The sequence below is a fragment of the Panthera uncia genome (assembly GCF_023721935.1).
Source record: "Panthera uncia isolate 11264 chromosome B3 unlocalized genomic scaffold, Puncia_PCG_1.0 HiC_scaffold_1, whole genome shotgun sequence".
Lineage (NCBI taxonomy): Eukaryota > Metazoa > Chordata > Mammalia > Carnivora > Felidae > Panthera > Panthera uncia.
In genome coordinates this window covers 130,757,622-130,774,368 of record NW_026057582.1, presented here as the reverse complement: position 1 = coordinate 130,774,368, position 16,747 = coordinate 130,757,622, and positions in this window count along the sequence as shown.

The window sequence follows — 16,747 nt, the reverse complement described above, 5'->3', positions numbered from 1 at the left end:
GCCACGCATTGGCAAAACTGCAAATAATTCAGTGCAAGTCAAGAGCATCACAGATGTGATTAAAGTGGCAGGAGACGAGGTTGGAGATTTGATCGGGGACGAAGGCTCTAAGAACGATGCGGTTTGGACTTTCCCTTGGAGATAGCAATTGCCAGTGCAGGAATATTAGCTGTGGAGGGGCAGGATGGCATTTGAGTTTTAGAAAAAACCACCGGGGAGAACGCACCGGCATGCGTGAGGCTGAAGGTTGATGGGCCAGGTAAGAAAATGAGGCAATAATCCAGGTGACCTGAACTTCAGCCCATTAGTTTCACACTCACATTGGTTTCTCCTTCCCATTAGGGTGGATTAATTTTAGTTTTGAAGCAATGGAGGAGACAAAAATCTTTACCATTGGAAAGAAGAAATGACTGGAAAAAAAAAATGCTCAGTTTCAATAAGCTTCTGTAATCACAGCCACGGAAGGCTCCCCGGAGCGTCAGATCGCTGAGGTCTTAGAAGGGATAAATGGGGATAAATGTATACTTTTACCTCCGAATGACCACACATACACGCCATCCAGTGCCGTCCCCATGCTGGTGAGGTGTGGGATATTGGACACAGGAGAGATCTGTCCTCTCCCTTTCTATGAAGCTTTCCATCAACCATCAGAGATGTATTCTGCTCAGGGGCCAGCTTGTACCTAGGGTATTTTATCTGAAACTTCATAGTATGAGCATCCCTGTGACACAAGATCAAAAACGTGCAAAGATATAGTAGCATTTACTGAGCATCTCAAGCTTCCCGCCACTAGGCGGTTTAACACGCTTTATCTCAGTGAGTCCTCTCTGAAGTTCGCACAGCATCATAAAGAATTGGGGGGTCAGAGTTCATGTCATTGGCCCCAGGAAAATACAGCCAGTCCATGGCAGATCTGGGGGTCCTCTCTTAGGCTGACGTGGTCCCAGCATCTAGCTCCACACTGATATCTCAGGGCTGAGCTGACGTTGCCCCTGGGGTCACATCATTTCCCGTCACGTAAACAGACCTTCCCATCAGAACAAGAAACTGTAAAACACCTCATGACGGATCAGCACTGAAGAATGCACTTTCTTCTTAGATTAGTTCTAGGGGCTTCAGGAGTTCGGGACCCAGAGCTAGACAAATCTGAGTTAAAATCTAAGTTAAAGATTTGCCACGTAGGTGACTTCAGGCAAATTATTTAAGTGCTCTAACCCTCAGTTTTCTCATCTGTAAACTGGAACGATCACAGCGACCACCTCACAGGATTATTTTTGAGAGTTAACGAGCGACAGACTTAAAACAGCCGGGAATAAGTCTGGGGCAAGGTACCTGCCCATAGATGCCAGCTACATTTTGCGCCTTACCTTTTCAATGACTTTCCATTCTGTCCATTCATTGTACCAGGAAAGGATCAGCTCATTCGTGACGCGAATTTATGTCAAGCATTGACAGGATTTTCCATAGTAAGCTGAAATCTTTATTTCTTTGAGAAAAAAAAAAAAAAAATCACTTGGAAGGCTCAAACTTTACCTCCAGTGCCTTTTTCCTCTCCTTTTCTGGTGCTTCTGTTTCTTTAGAGAGGAACTGGGAGGCTTTTTTCTGCTTGATTTATTCGGACTCCATAATCTTTCTTTCTTGCCTCCCTTTGCTCAATAAACCCGAGGGATTTTGTTCACATTTCCTCTACAGGGTGCGTGGTGCTGTGACAATGGAAAATAAGACCCGAGGCGTAACGCAGTCGGGCCATAAACATAGAGACACCCTTTAAGCTCCCTGAGCCTCAATTTCCTCTTAGGTTAAAGGAGATTGATTCTACATATCTCACCGGTCCTATGAGGACCAAAAAAACGCAGCAGTAGCAAAATACGTTACACAGCTTACAGTTCCTTAAAAATATAAGCGCCTTTCATTATTTTATTGCCATAAATAAAAATGATCACTCACGTGTTCTAATTGCTAGCTCCTACAGTAGACAATTACTAGAAAAACATGTTTCGCCTGAAAGAGACGTTCCTTCAAAAAGAGCAAGAGGGTCATTTATTTCAAATCTGTGTCCCTGTTTTGTTAGACTTTGTAGGAAAGAGAAAGAAGTTGCGGGTTGGCAGGGATGGGTCTCTTAGGGAAATCGATGACCAAAGGCCACATACACTTGATTTGGCTAGTTTTGTCCATATTTACTTATGGAATCTAAGGAAGGAAGGACAGTATTGAGGTAGGGACATGTTGGGTTTTTTTTTTGGTTTTTTTTTTTACATTTATTTATTGAGAGACATAGAGAGACAGAGCACAAGTTGGGAAGGGGCAGAGAGAGAAGGAGACACAGAATCAGAAGCAGGCTCCGGGCTCAGAGCTGTCAGCACAGAGCCCGACGCAGGGCTCAAACCCACGAACTGCAAGATCATGACCTGAGCCGAAGTCAGGTGCTTAATCGACTGAGCCACCCAGGCGCCCCGAGGTAGGGACATGTTATATGAGACCAAACCTTCCCAATAACAATCAGGAAAAAAGCCAGGGGATGGCCCAGAAAATAAAGGTGAGATCTCAAAGGAAAGGCATCAGAGAGCCAGTGAGCTCCTCTGACAGGTGCTTGCTACTCCTTATCCCCACCCTTGGTCCCATAGCACTGGCTCACCGTGTGATCTTGGATGAGATTTATTCTCTCTGAGTTTGCCTCTTTGCTGTGTGCTGGTAAATGTTTAAAAATATGTGCATGCATAAACATGCACAAGTTTATTAAAAATCTCACCGATATAAAAAAGATGAGCCCCATGCATTTTGTAAAAATAGTAGACATACAGGACTCCTTATTACACATTTCTTTTAGCCAATTTTTTATCACAGAGTACTTTCATTGATTTCTGCCCAATTCTTACTCCCCTAGCCAACCTATGGTTGCAATTGATCAAGGAGCGTAGCTCTGAAATGAATGCTGGTCCTTAACAAGTTTACATTCACCAGGAAGAGGTTAAAAATCAACCAACAGGAGCTAGTAAAAGTTCACCCCAATATGACATTGATCCTTAGTAGTTCTTTCTATGTAAAGAGGATGACTGTATATTATAGGACTTTGGGAATGCATGCAAAGTACTTGGTACACCATATCTAGTTTTTAAGTGTCTTTTATCTTTTTTTTTTAATTTTTTTTTAACGTTTATTTATTTTTGAGACAGAGAGAGACAGAGCATGAACAGGGGAGGGGCAGAGAGAGAGGGAGACACAGAATCGGAAGCAGGCTCCAGGCTCTGAGCCATCAGCCCAGAGCCCGACGCGGGGCCCGAACTCACGGACCGCGAGATCGTGACCTGAGCGGAAGTCGGACGCCCAACCGACTGAGCCACCCAGGCGCCCCTGTGTCTTTTATCTTTAATTTTTTAAGTGTTTTTTTTTTTTTTGAGAGAGAGACGGTGAGAGAGAGAGAGAGTTGGGGGGTGGGTAGGAGCAAAGAGAGAGGGAGACACAGAATCCAAAGCAGGCTCCAGGCTCCGAGCTGTCAGCACAGAGCCAGACTCATGGCTCCATACGAGATCATGACCTGAACCAAAGTCAGAGGCTTAACCTGATCTTGTTGTTAATTCAGGGCCTTTAAGAAGCATTAACAGAGCCCTTGTGAATTTCCCTCTCTATAGTGTAACACCTTGTTTCATCCGAAAGCCACATACTGAAACCTCCTGGTGTGATAGAATATGAATGTTCAGCTGCTTCGGATTCTGTCTTCCTCTCTCTCTGCTCGTCCTCCACTCGCTCTCTGTCTCTCAAAAATATAAACATTAAAAAAAAAAGAATATGAATGCTCAACCATCATATTCCTATTTGATGCTGATAGAAAATGATAGATTATTACACAATGAGTAAGTAAATCCACTTCTCTGGTCTCTGGAATACACACTTCTACAGCCATTAGAAGTCTCTCTTTGTAGATCAGTCTCAAAAAACATGCTTTTTGTCCCCCCTTGCCATGAGCTGCAGTTTTAAAAACTCTTCCAGAGTGCATCTCTCATTTTTTTTTTCTTTTCTCTAAACTAGGCCCTTACTCTCCTTACTTTAAAGCTTTAATATTTGAAATGAGTCTCATAAATTTAATAAGGATACCCACATGGATGAATATTTTAAAACTCGGTTAAATAGGTTTATTTTATTTTTTACCCCCTTTTTTTGAGGGCAGTGGAGGATTAATGGATAAATGTATAATCAACCCACATAAAATTTGACAAGCAGATATTTTATAAAATTGCCTTGTGGGAATCCAAATACCAGATGCTCTTTATCATGACAATCCAGTCCAATACCCTGGCCGAGGGAGAGAAACACAGCACATTTGAGCACCAGCTGCAAAGACATGACTCTGTCTGGCTGCCAGAGGCACAACTGAAATGCAGAATACCATCCCGAAACAGAGACAAGGGGCTTTGTGAGTTCACAAAGCCAGATTTTAATGACAGAGGCTATTAGGGCATCTTCTGTCTGTCTCCCATATGCTTAGTTGAAGGAATGGATACTCAGGCTGTAGAAACTTAATGTGCCAAGACGCTAAAGTCACTGGGCCACCTGTGTCCTTTGGCGGTCTCTGTTCCAAGGCAGTTTCTGGCCAAAAGGGCTTGGAAAAGTCAGAGCTGTTTGCTGTTTGTTCAAGGGGGCGTTTGCCAATAGAGGTCAAACGAAGAGGACAGAGGGAACTTCAGTTAGATTTTGTACATTTCCAAATTGAAACAAACCAGGTTTAGCACAGTGGAGCCCAACCTCAGGAATGAGAACTTAGCCCTTTATTCACCAGCGCCAGCCTGACGCTGACACTAACGAGTAAAGGCGAGGCTCTGCAGATCTCTGCAGGAAAGGGCAGGAATCGGGAAGCAATGTGCTAACTCCAAAGGGAGCATGAGCCGAATCATGATGAGAGTGCCACTTGTCACGTGGGATGGCGAGAAACCAATGCAGTGAGGAGTCAGATGGGGATGGAACCCTATCGATTTCCGCTGGATTCATCCCACTTTATTTACCCTGATGCGAATTTTTTTCAATTTGAACCTTGAAACCTAGAGCCACCCTGGAAACACTGGTTGAATGCAGCACGTTAGGACTTTCTCATTCCCCCTCCCCACTTACAGCCTGCAGTCCCGAGGTCACAGAGTCACTGCCTGCACCCCGCCGGCTCCTTGGATGGGACCACAGCCCCGTGAGGAGGAAGGAAGGGTGGACAGGCTCAGGGCGCACCATACGGCACCTGTCCGCGGAAGTTCACGGGGAGGAGGGGCCGTAGCGACCAAAGGATGTTGAGAAGATCTTCCCCGGTCTCTGCTCTGTGTGCCTGGGAGGGCCTATTCCACTGATATTTGTGGGAAAAGAGCAGCCAAAGGGTCAGTTCTCAATGAGCAAATTGTCTGATCTTCCCGAGCTTCCAGGTTCCCCACCCAAGAAGTGTCGGTGGGGCAACAGATTTCCATTTTTTTCCTCCTTTCAGACACCTTTATTAGCGTGGAATCTTATGTAGAATTCAACTCCCTTTTCATAGATCACAGTGGACCACCCGGGCTCAGAGCCTGGCAGCCCACTGTGTCCTCCCCACCTCCGCAGGGTGTCCAAAAAACATCTGCGGATCCCTGGATCTTCTCAAAATGCCACACAAGGAGCTCCTGGAGAGCTCAGTCGACCGAGCGTCTGGTTCTTGATTTCGGCTCAGGTCATGATCTTGCGGTTCGTGAGTTCCAGCCCAGCATTGGGCTCCATGCTGCCAGTGTGGAGCCTGTTTAGGATTCTCTCTGTCTCTCTCTCTCTCTCTCCCTCCCTCCCTCCTCAGCTCATTCCCTCTCTCTCTCTGTCTCTCAAAGTAAATAAATGAACCTAAACACACACACACACACACACACACACACACACACATACACACACCAAAGCCACGGAGCTAGGTGGTCTTTAACTTTGCTCACGTAGCAAATATTCATGATTCCTTGGAGATCACATCAGTGGGAGCCGAGACTCCAGCTGAGTTTTGGGTTGCTCCCCCAACACCTCTCCCCTCTCCCCGACTTCCTCTAGCCCTGCGCCCACCCTCCCTTCGTTCCCAGTGATGGGGGTCATTTAAGCCAGGGTTTCATTCTCGGGAGACATAGGACAGAAGCACAAAGCTTTCTCTGGGTTTGGGGGGCAAGGACCACAGCTTCAGGGTGCTGGTCCAGATGTACAGGTGAAGTTCACAGTTGGCTATTTGGAGGGAACTTGCAAAGCTCCCTGGTTTGGACATCATCCTACATCCCGTCACATGAAAAGCCTCGCCTCTAGCTCTGTATTTCACCCTGTCGTGTTCAACTCGTCCCAGCTTCTGCGGCTTTCCTTTGCTTCCGAAAGCTAAAATACCTTCGCGTTACAAGGCTTTTTGTGTGTTCTGTTCCCTCGGTTTGGAATGCTCTTCCCTCTGCTGCCTCTTCATCAGACAACTTCCAGTCCTTCATTCCAATGTTAGCTCAGTTGTCCCTCTCCTGAGAGGCTGTCCGAAAAGACTCCTCAGACCATTTTTCACATCGAACAGGTTTATTGTTCATGCTTATATTCAAATGGAGTTCTTTTTTTTTTTTTATGTTTTATTTATTTTTGAGACAGAGAGAGACAGAGCATGAGCAGGGGAGGGGCAGAGAGAGAGGGAGACACAGAATCCGAAGCAGGCTCCAGGCTCTGAGCTGTCAGCACAGAACCCGACACGGGGCTCGAACTCACGAACCGTGAGATTGTGACCTGAGCCGAAGTCGGACGCTTAACCGACTGAGCCACCCAGGCTCAAATGGAGTTCTTATGCATGGTCCTAAGAGCAGTTTTACAATTTACCATCTTAGCATTGCAAATAGTCTGTCTGGTTACTTGATAAATATTTATCTTCCCCTCTAGATCAGGGGTTGGAAAACCACAGCTCAAGGGCCACATCCAGTCCATTGTTTTCGTAAACACAGCTGTACTGGCACACGGATGTGCTTATTCATTTGAGTGTCGTCCGCGGCTGCTTTCATGTAATAGCAGCAGAGGTGAGTAGCTGTAGCAGTGACCGGACAACACATGAAGCCTACGCTACCTTTACAGAAAAACTTTGCCAACTCTTACTCGAGGCCATAAGCTCCATTTAAAACGGGAGCATGTTGGGGCACCTGGGAGGCTCAGTCGGTTAAGCATCCAACTTCGGCTCAGGTCACGATCTCAGGGTTTGTGGGCTCGAGCCCCGTGTCGGGCTCTGCGCTGACAGCTCAAAGCCTAGAGCCTTCTTTGGATTCTGTGTCTCCCTCTCTCTCTGCGCCTCCCCCCACTCATGTTTTCTCTCTCTGTCTCAAAAAAATATATATTTAAAAAAAAAAAGGGGAGCATGTGAGGAATGCCTGGGTGGCTCAGTCGGTTAAGTGTCCGACTTCGGCTCAGGTCATGATCGTGTGGTTCATGAGTTCCAGCCTGCATCGGGCTCTGTGCTGACAGCTTGGAGCCTGAAGCCTGCTACAGATTCTGTGTCTCCCTCTCTCTCTGCCCCTCCCCTGCTTGCCCTTTGTCTCTGTCCTAAAAAAAATGACTAAACTTTAAAAATAACTTTTTTTTTAAAAAGAAGCATGTCTATTTTGCTCATCATTTTGTCCCCTGTAGCTAACATAATTCCTGGCATACATTTCTAGTTTAATAAGTACATGTTTCACGCATGGAACAATGAGTGAATCCACAAACATCGTTAATTATACATGTGTGATGCCATCGAAATTACCCAGTAAAAACAAACAAACAAAAAAACCCTTACCAACAGCATAAGGAAGTCTTGTTTTTGAAAAGCCTTTTTACTTACTCATTTTTTAGCATTATCGCAATAAACAAAATATGCAAGAATATTAGTGAACGATTATGATATTCACTGTTAATGGAAATGTACTAATCAGAATGCAAAGCTTAACTTGGTATAAGGTTACATGTAAAATCTTGATCAACCATTGAAAGCAAATATTTCTGCACAAGAAAGATGGTCCTTCAATTGCCAGCCAATAAGGTAACCCTATCATTTTTGTTCAAATTTTTATTTATTTTTTCAAATGCCAGCTTTGGTGATTTGTTGGCTATAACCTATGCCATAGGATTAAATGTCCCATGTCATACGTGTATAATATGAATGAAACATGGGGTGCCTGGGTGGCTCGGTCGGTTGGGCGTCCGACTTCGGCTCAGGTTGCGATCTCGCGGTCCGTGAGTTCGAGCCCCGCGTCGGGCTCTGTGCTGACAGCTCAGAGCCTGGAGCCTGTTTCAGATTCTCTGTCTCCCTCTCTCTCTGCCCCTCCCCTGTTCATGCTCTGTCTCTCTCTGTCTCAAAAATAAATGTTAAAAAAAAATTTTTAAAAAATATGAATGAAACATGTATGCATGTATAATATGTATGACACGTATTATGTATATAGATAGATAGATGGATAGATAGATGTGTATACATAATATACTTTAAATATCATATATAATGTCCATAGCCCAGATTCAGGCACATGAAAAATATTTAATAAGTGTGTACTTGCTATCAGAACATAGAAGAATATATTCCCCAATAGTCTCAGCATATTGAATGTTTAAACTAGTTTCAATTTAATTGTTTTTTTTAATGTTTATTTATTTTTGAGAAAGAGACAGACAGAGCACAAGCGGAGAAGGGGCAGAGAGAGAGGGAGACACAGAATCTGAAACAGGCTCCAGGCTCCGAGCTGTCAGCACAGAGCCCGACCCGAGGCTCGAACCCACGAACTGTGAGATCATGACCTGAGCCGAAGTCAGACGCTTAACCGACTGAGCCACCCAGGCGCCCCTAAACTAGTTTCAATTTATATATTATTTTTCAGTCCCTGGGTGTGTGAGTGATATTGTGGTAATTAGAGCATAGTAAGACAAGGTTTATCCTATTCTGTGTAATATATCGTAAGCATCTTGTATGTTGCTCTGATATCCGATTTGTATCTTCTCCATCTATCAGATAATTTGTATCTCTCAGGCCAGTAGTTGTCAGTGTCATGGATCTAGCCTTTTGAAATCAGGCATAAACTCACAGATGTTAGAGTGTCATGCTGTTACGGAACATGGATCGTTTCTGGTTAGTTTTCAGTTACTTGATTTATTTGTTATACAAATGGCCTAAATTACATATGAAGCCATCGCGTGGTAGGTGCCATTCTCCCATGGGCAGGGATGACTGTGTATCAGCGTTTTCCTCCGGGGACAAATTACTGTATGATCGAAGACACGGTCTCTGGCTTTCGGCTACAAATTAATACACGAAACACATGCACATACATCTGCTCAGTGAGCGGCATTGTGCTTCACTTTAAAATGTTGCTTCAACTTTTCCCTTTGACTGGTGTCATGGAACCGATGCACAGACTGGGGCTGGGGTGGGGCGAGGAGCCTTTTGACTGTCTTGACAGGTTCCTGCTTGGTGGCATCCTCAGCCTCTCACTGCGAGTAATTTATAACGGCGATCAATAGCTGAGCATTTTCAGTATTCAAGGTAGCTGCCGGGATCCAGAAGAAACATAGCCCTACTCTCAGATTTGAACCACGTAATAGATGTGGAAGCCCGCCCTTAGAAAGGGGGGGGGGCATTAGATCAGGAAGCAGCTGTCTGGCTGTCCCCATTTCTATTCAGCGGCCGTCCTGAGACGTGACTGCCACCACGAAGCAATTTCCCAAGGCCTTGCTCATTTGGCACTTTAAGAAGAGCGAGTCCCCGCCTGGTCTGTCTCAAAAGGCAGGTCTGTACCACGGCAGATTAGAGCACAGGCTTATCTCCGTGCAAAACCTGCTTCTGCCACAGAGTAACGGCCTTGGGCAAATGCCTGGGCTGCTCTGCTTCGGATTCTTTTTATCTGTGATAGGTAGAAGGAATGATGAGACCTGCACATAAAGTGTTTAGAATACTCTCAAGCGGACAGTAAGTGCTCAATGAACCTGAGCTATCATTATCGGCATTTGTTTATTTTTATGGTTTTAAACTTCTTTATTTTTGAGGGAGAGAGAGAACAGGGAAGGGGCAGAGAGAGAGAGAGAGAGAGAGAGAATCCCAAGCAGGCTCCGCACTGTCAGCGCAGAGCCCGATGCGAGGCTCAAACTCCCAAACTGTGAGATCAAGACCTGAGCCGAAGTTGGACGTGTAACTGACTGAACCACCCAGGCGCCCCTATTATTATCAGCATTTAAATAGAAGTTCTGAAACAACCTTCTTTCCTCACTGGGAAACCTTATGAGGACATGTATCTCTTGTCACAATGCCAGGCTTTTTCAATTTGCATCTGGTTCGTGCTGTTAGTCATATTTCGTTCTAATTGTCCAAAACAATCAGATGGTTCCTGAGCTTTATTTGCTCCAAGGAACTGGACGCCATGCTACTCTCCGACAGAGTCTTTGCTTCTAAAACTTTCCTCTGGTTCAGCTTTTGTGCTAAAATGCTATCCCCCCGTCTTTTAGAAAGAAAGAGAAAGTGCTAGTGTGTCTTGACTACCTGCCAATATGCAAGACATCAGGTGATATGATTGCGCTTTGCTGGTTTGATTCATTTATTCTTTATGGTAAGCTTGCAAAGCAGCTGAGGCTTAGAAAGGTAAGACATTTTTCTAAGGACTGTAACGGGGGAATAATACAAACCCTAGTTGGTCCCCCATGAGCTTGCTAATTCGCGTGTCACGGAGAGCAATGGTTTCTTGCGGATGCTACCCTCTTCAATGTAAATGTCTTACAGGCAGGGGCAGGACAACCTTATTTTGTCCAGTGACTTAGTTATTGTCTCCCACTGCCTTGGCACATCCTGTGGCTTGCTTTGTTCTTAGCTAAGAGGCAGATACGCAGGTCACTTCAAGCGGCGGATATGGCTTCTATGGAGAAATTAGACGATCAAAACTTGATTTAACCAAATCCTACAGCCACGTTAGAGGGCAATCTTGTGGTTTCTTATAAAACGAAACATATTCTTATCATGCAATCCAGCAATTATGCTCTTCGGTATTTATCCAAAGGAGCTGAAAACTTATGTTCACACAAAAACCCGCACACAGATGTTTATGGCAGTTTTATTCATAATTGCCCAAACTTGGAAGCAACTGAGGAGTCCTTCAGTTAGGTGAACGGGTAAGTGAGCTCTGGAACAGTCAGACAATGGAATCCTGTTTAGCACTAAAAAGAAATGAGCTGTCAAGCCATAAAGAGACATGGAGAAAACTTAAATGCATATTAGTATGTGAAAGAAGACAATCTGAGAGGCTACATACTATATACGATTCCAACTACATGGCATTCTGGAAAAGGTGAAACCATGGAGACAGTTAAAAGATCAGTGCGTGCCAGGTGGTGGGGGTAGAGAGTGGAGATGAATAGGTAGAAAGGTATTTTAGGGCAGTGAAAACATGCTATATGATTCTAAACTGATGGAGACATGTCATTATACCTTTGTCTAAACTCATAGAATGGACAATGTCAAGAGTGAATCCTAATATAAACTATGGACTTGGGGTGGTTAAGATATGCTAATATAGACTCATCAGTTGCAATAGATGTAACATTTTGTGGGTGATACTGATAACGGGGGAGCCTATGGACATGTGGGGCAGGGATATATGGGAAATCTCTATGCCTTCCCTTCAATTTTGCTATGAACCTAAAACTGCTGTTAAAAAATAGTCTTAAAAGGGGCACCTGGGTGGCTCAGTCGGTTGAGCATCCGACTTCAGCTCAGGTCATGATCTCACGGTTCATGGGTTCAAGCCCCATGTTGGGCTCTGTGCTGACAGTTTGGTCAGAGTCTGGAGCCTGCTTCGGTTCTGTGTCTCCTTCATTCTCTGCCCCTCCCCTGCTCATGCTCTGTCTCTCTCTGTCTCTCAAAAATAAATATAAACAAAATTTTTTAATAGTCTTAAAATTGATTTAATATGAAATCTGCAGCTAGAGCACACGTCCCTCTCTAAATGGCCTGTTGACTTTTTCACTACTAGGATTTAAGTAAGGAGATGATAATCCTTAAAAAAGTTGTTTAACATTTATTTATTTTTGAGACAGAGAATGAATGGGGGAGGGTCAGAGAGAGAGGGAGACACAGAATCTAAAACAGGCTCCAGGCTCTGAGCTGTCAGCACAGAGCCTGACGTGGGGCTCGAACTCACAGACCTTGAGATCATGACGTGAGCTGAAGTCGGACGCTTAACTGACTGAGCCACCCAGGCGCCCCAGATTTTTTTAAATCAATTTAATTATATGCATGAAGCTCATCTATATGCCCCAAACTGTTAGCACACAGCCTGACGCAGGGCTCGAACTCACGGACAGCGAGATCACGACCTGAGCCAAAGTCAGTCGCTTAACCGACTGAGCCACCCAGGTGCCCCGGGAGATGGCAATCCTTAACCCATCCTTGATTTGTCCCGGGAGTGGGGCAGGAAGAGGCACCGATGGGATTCCACAGCTTTCTCCAAAAGCCCATTCTCAAAATTCCTCTCTTTAGTTTCTTCGGTACTTGTTTAGCCTGAGACTGGACAAGAGGACTCTTTAAGAGGCCCAAGACTTATGGAACTAGTTCCAGCTCTCTTATTTGGAACACTCGCACTTTAGCCTGAACTTGAAACACGTGTGCCAACTTGGTGTCCATTCTATCCTGGTGCCTAGTTCAAAGACGACTCTTAACAGCACATAAGTACAACACAAGGGGAGAATTTTGTCATTTGTGTGATGCTTATACCTGGACACCCGGAATCTACCTTAAATCCAGTTCCTGCTGAAACTTTCAGGTTTTCTTGAAGGGACCTGGGGGACCCATCCAGCAGCCCAGCACACGTCTTCAAGCTTGACCGGCCACGCACAGAGCTGTTCCAAAGATGGCACGTTCAAATACCCGAGTAGAAGTACTTTGGGCCCGGAGGAAACCACGTGAGCCTTCGATCATTTTCCAGCCTGGGCCCCTAAATTTCTGTCCATGGCTGGCTGGCCAGGAAGCTTTGTGATAACAGGATACAGGGCAGATACACGAAACGGGAATGTCACTACCATCCTCGTAAAGGACTGAACGTGTCCCCTCCTTCGTGCATCTGTTCCACGATGCACGATGTTTGCTGCCCTTGACGAAATCTTCAACCGCGAAGAGTCAGAATCTCTCATATATCTGAAGTGTGGAGTAGCAGTGGGGACAGACCGTGGCCCCTTCACCCACGAGCCTTAACCCTGTCTGCCTTTGGACTACAGGCTACGGTCCGCCCACAGGAAGCTGGTGATAAAATCGGATTGCCAGGACAGTGGCTTCTCTAGAGCTTGTGAAAGACCCAAGGGCTCCCTGACCAAGCTGGGTGGGAGGTGGGGGTGGCTTGCACTCACCCAATGGAAGATACTGACCAAGACACCACTACACTCTGACTGGCAATACCAGATGCCCTGGTACATAAGGGTGTCACCCATTCCCCACCCTTCTCTTACCTTTCCAAGCCTAGTTCGCCCCCTGGAGCCGATCAGCATCATGGCACATAGAGTAGGAGACGGCAGCCCACCAGGAATGCCCACAGTCCCTGCTTCCTCCACCCTGGCACCCCAAAGAACCCGACAGATGGCCCCCTCCCCCCTTCTCTGGCTCTAGCCACTCACAGAAGAGCCTGGCTGAGGCTCAGCGTGGCCCTTCTCACCTCTAAAGACTCCAGGAGGACTTCAGGAGCCACACTTGGAGCCACCCATTTAAAGGAGATGACTAATCATTATTACATTCCTTCAAGTCGGGTTGGTCCCGGGTAGGTTTGGGCCCACAAGAGCCCCCTCCCGCACTGAGATGGACCCTCAGGGATCTGAGATCGTCACAGCTCCTATGCCAGCGGGGCCCTGGGTCGCATTCCACTTTTTCCTTCAGATTCTGGGCTAGGTCTGGTTTGGCCTCCGTGTGCAGACCGCATGAACACTATCGGGAGGAGCAGAACATGGTCAGAGGCTGGAGTCCCCGGGGTGAGCCGAAGGCTGCCGCCAGGCCCTGCCCAGAACCTCGACGCTTCTGATGGCTTCTAACAGGAAGGGTCTGCTGTCACTTTCAGGTGGCTTTGAGCTGGCCTGGTTCACGCCTTCATCTGACACACGAGGGAAAGAAATCTAGAGGCACGAAGTGACTGATCCACTAGAGCAGAGAGGGGTGGGGACAGAGCCATGGCTCCAGCAGCCCAGGGAATACCGGCTGGTCTTCACCACACACACTCTGGACATGGTACCCCAAGGCCTCATCTGGGGTTCCTGAATGGCTCTCGCAAGCACCTCAGGGTTCCCCAAGAAGTTTCTGGCAGTGCATTTAAAGTAAGAAAGAAAAGCACAGCAAAACTAACTTAAAAACAAAAGGCACTCCTTCCAAACCCCGGGGCCCCCAGGGCTGAGGCAGTTTGAGGTTTTAAGGAATCAAAGCAAAGCAAAAGTGTTCCGTGGCCTCCAAATTCAAGGGTCACTCTTTATTAGGCAGGCCGTGCTATGTCTCATCTCAGGGTCCAACCTGTGGGGTTTTCGAGTAGGGACGCGGGTGGCCCGCAGCGTTCAGCTTGGCAGGCTGTATCCCCACAACTTAATACAGGTCGTCGCAAGGGGACGCTTCCGTGTTTAGCTTACATTTTTCCCTTCCCCGGTTTGTTTTATGACTCCCAGGCTCATTTCTGGATACCTGATACTCTGTCCACTTATGCGCTTCCTGTCATTAGCCAGCGCCCCGGGGAAACCTTCATCACTTTCCCCGGAGAGGCGGGGAGTTCACGTCCCTCCCTTCAATTGCAGCTGTGCCTTGGGAGGTCACCTTTGTCCTTTCCAGAAGTGGATCTTTCTACGGAGGAGGAGACATTTGGGACAGGATGCCTGGCCCAGAATAGTCGTGAGGGGTCACAGTGAAGGGGCGACAAGAGGGTGGAGTTGAAGGCGAGGGGGTGGTAGGACCTTCATCCCCCTACCCTCTCCCAGGATGGATGGATGGATGGATGGATGTGCGCTCTGTGGACCCACGAGCCCAACCTTCAGGGGCAATCTGGAGTTCTCTATTTTTTTCCTCTCAGCTTGGAAGTCATTTTTATATAACAAACCGTCTCCAAGTAACCTTTGGCTAATCTGTTTCTTCCCCGGCTGGTTAAAACAAGAAACTTCCCACTTCACCTCGCCTTGTTTTCTCATGTATTTAAATTGTTTTCTTTTTGCCTTGTAACAATAGGCAGAGCTCAGCCTGTCCCTGTCCCCGAGGGGCCCTTGAAGCAACTGGGAGATTGTAATTTAAGAATCATCCAATTTCAACTGGCTTCATTTCACTCGGCTTAAATAAGGATCTTTCCATCATTACGTGTTATAATTATGTCACCACATGCTATATGATTCAAATTAGATGATGATTACATCCCATATATTAACATTAATTGTGTAACTAGACATAACCATATGTTTATATGTGGATTTAATTACCATCTTTAAAAATCCTGCCTGAGAAGATGAAAGTGACAAATTTTTAAAGGACGTAAAGTAGCGAGGAAAAACATGTTCAAATAAATACATAAAACTAAGCATATGGAGGAAATGCGAATAATTGGGAAAGGCTTTTAAATTAGCATTTGTTAATTACCTTAGTTGTGTGCTTTTGTTTGTAGAAATCAATGCTAGGACTATGAGAGTTCAAAACAGTCAAGTAGAGGGGCGCCTGGGTGGCTCAGTCAGGTCAGCCTCCGACCCTTGATTTCGGCTCAGGTCATGATCTCACGGTTCATAGATCGAGCCCTGCATCGGGTTCTGTGCCCACATCCTGGAGTCAGCTCGGGATTCTCCCTCTGCCTTTCCCTCACTTGCTCTCTCTCTTTCAAAAGTAAATAAATGCATTTTTTAAGAATTAAAAAAAAAATACAAAACAATCCAGTAGATCAGCCATAATCTCACCACCACCGCGTGATTCCTTCCCAGACCTTACTCATATACACCTGTATTTGTGAGTGTCTCTGATTATAACTGCTCACAAAGTTTTGGTTCTGCTTTTCCACATGTTCTTTCCTAAGTGACTCTCACTTATCGCTTAGTGTTCATTAGGTACACTAACACATTAACAGCGTGCTGGCACATGCCAGCACTATGGCCATTGAGTAAAAGCACTGCCTCTGAAATAAGACGGTCTGGATCTGAAATGGTGGGTCAGCAACTCATTAACTTTGTGACCTTGATCGAGTTGCTTAACTCATTCCTGCCTCAATATCCCCATCCACAAAATGGCAGTAAGTACCTACCTTGTAGGTTCCTGTGAACCCGGAGGGTGTTATTACATGCAGAGTGCTGGGGAAAATGGCACGTACTAGGAGTTCAATAAAGATTTAGTGTTGATGATGCTGTGTCCAGCCGCTTGGGAATCATTCATTTGCTTGATCTCTTTCCTATTTGGGGGCCATGTGAGTGTCTCCATTTTCTAATATTATCACTCACGCCTGTCCCCCTCCTCTACACACACCTACTTGCCCCCAGAGAGGCTCTCTCCTCAACCTACTCCAATCTTTCTCCTATTTCCCATCTAATTCCTTCCACAGAAGCTTTTATCATCATCTAACTTCCTGCAATGACTCCTTGATCTTTCTAAATCCAGCTCTTATCTTGTCTGAGTCTAATAGGAGCCCTGGGGCTGACCTGCTGAAGGCTCTCTGGAAAGAGGCAAAGTTAAGGGGGAGATTGAGTGGCCAAAACGGTATTCTTAGTGCAGGCAAAGAAGGAGGGGAACATTCGTGACCTATTTATCAATGCTGTAATTTCTCTA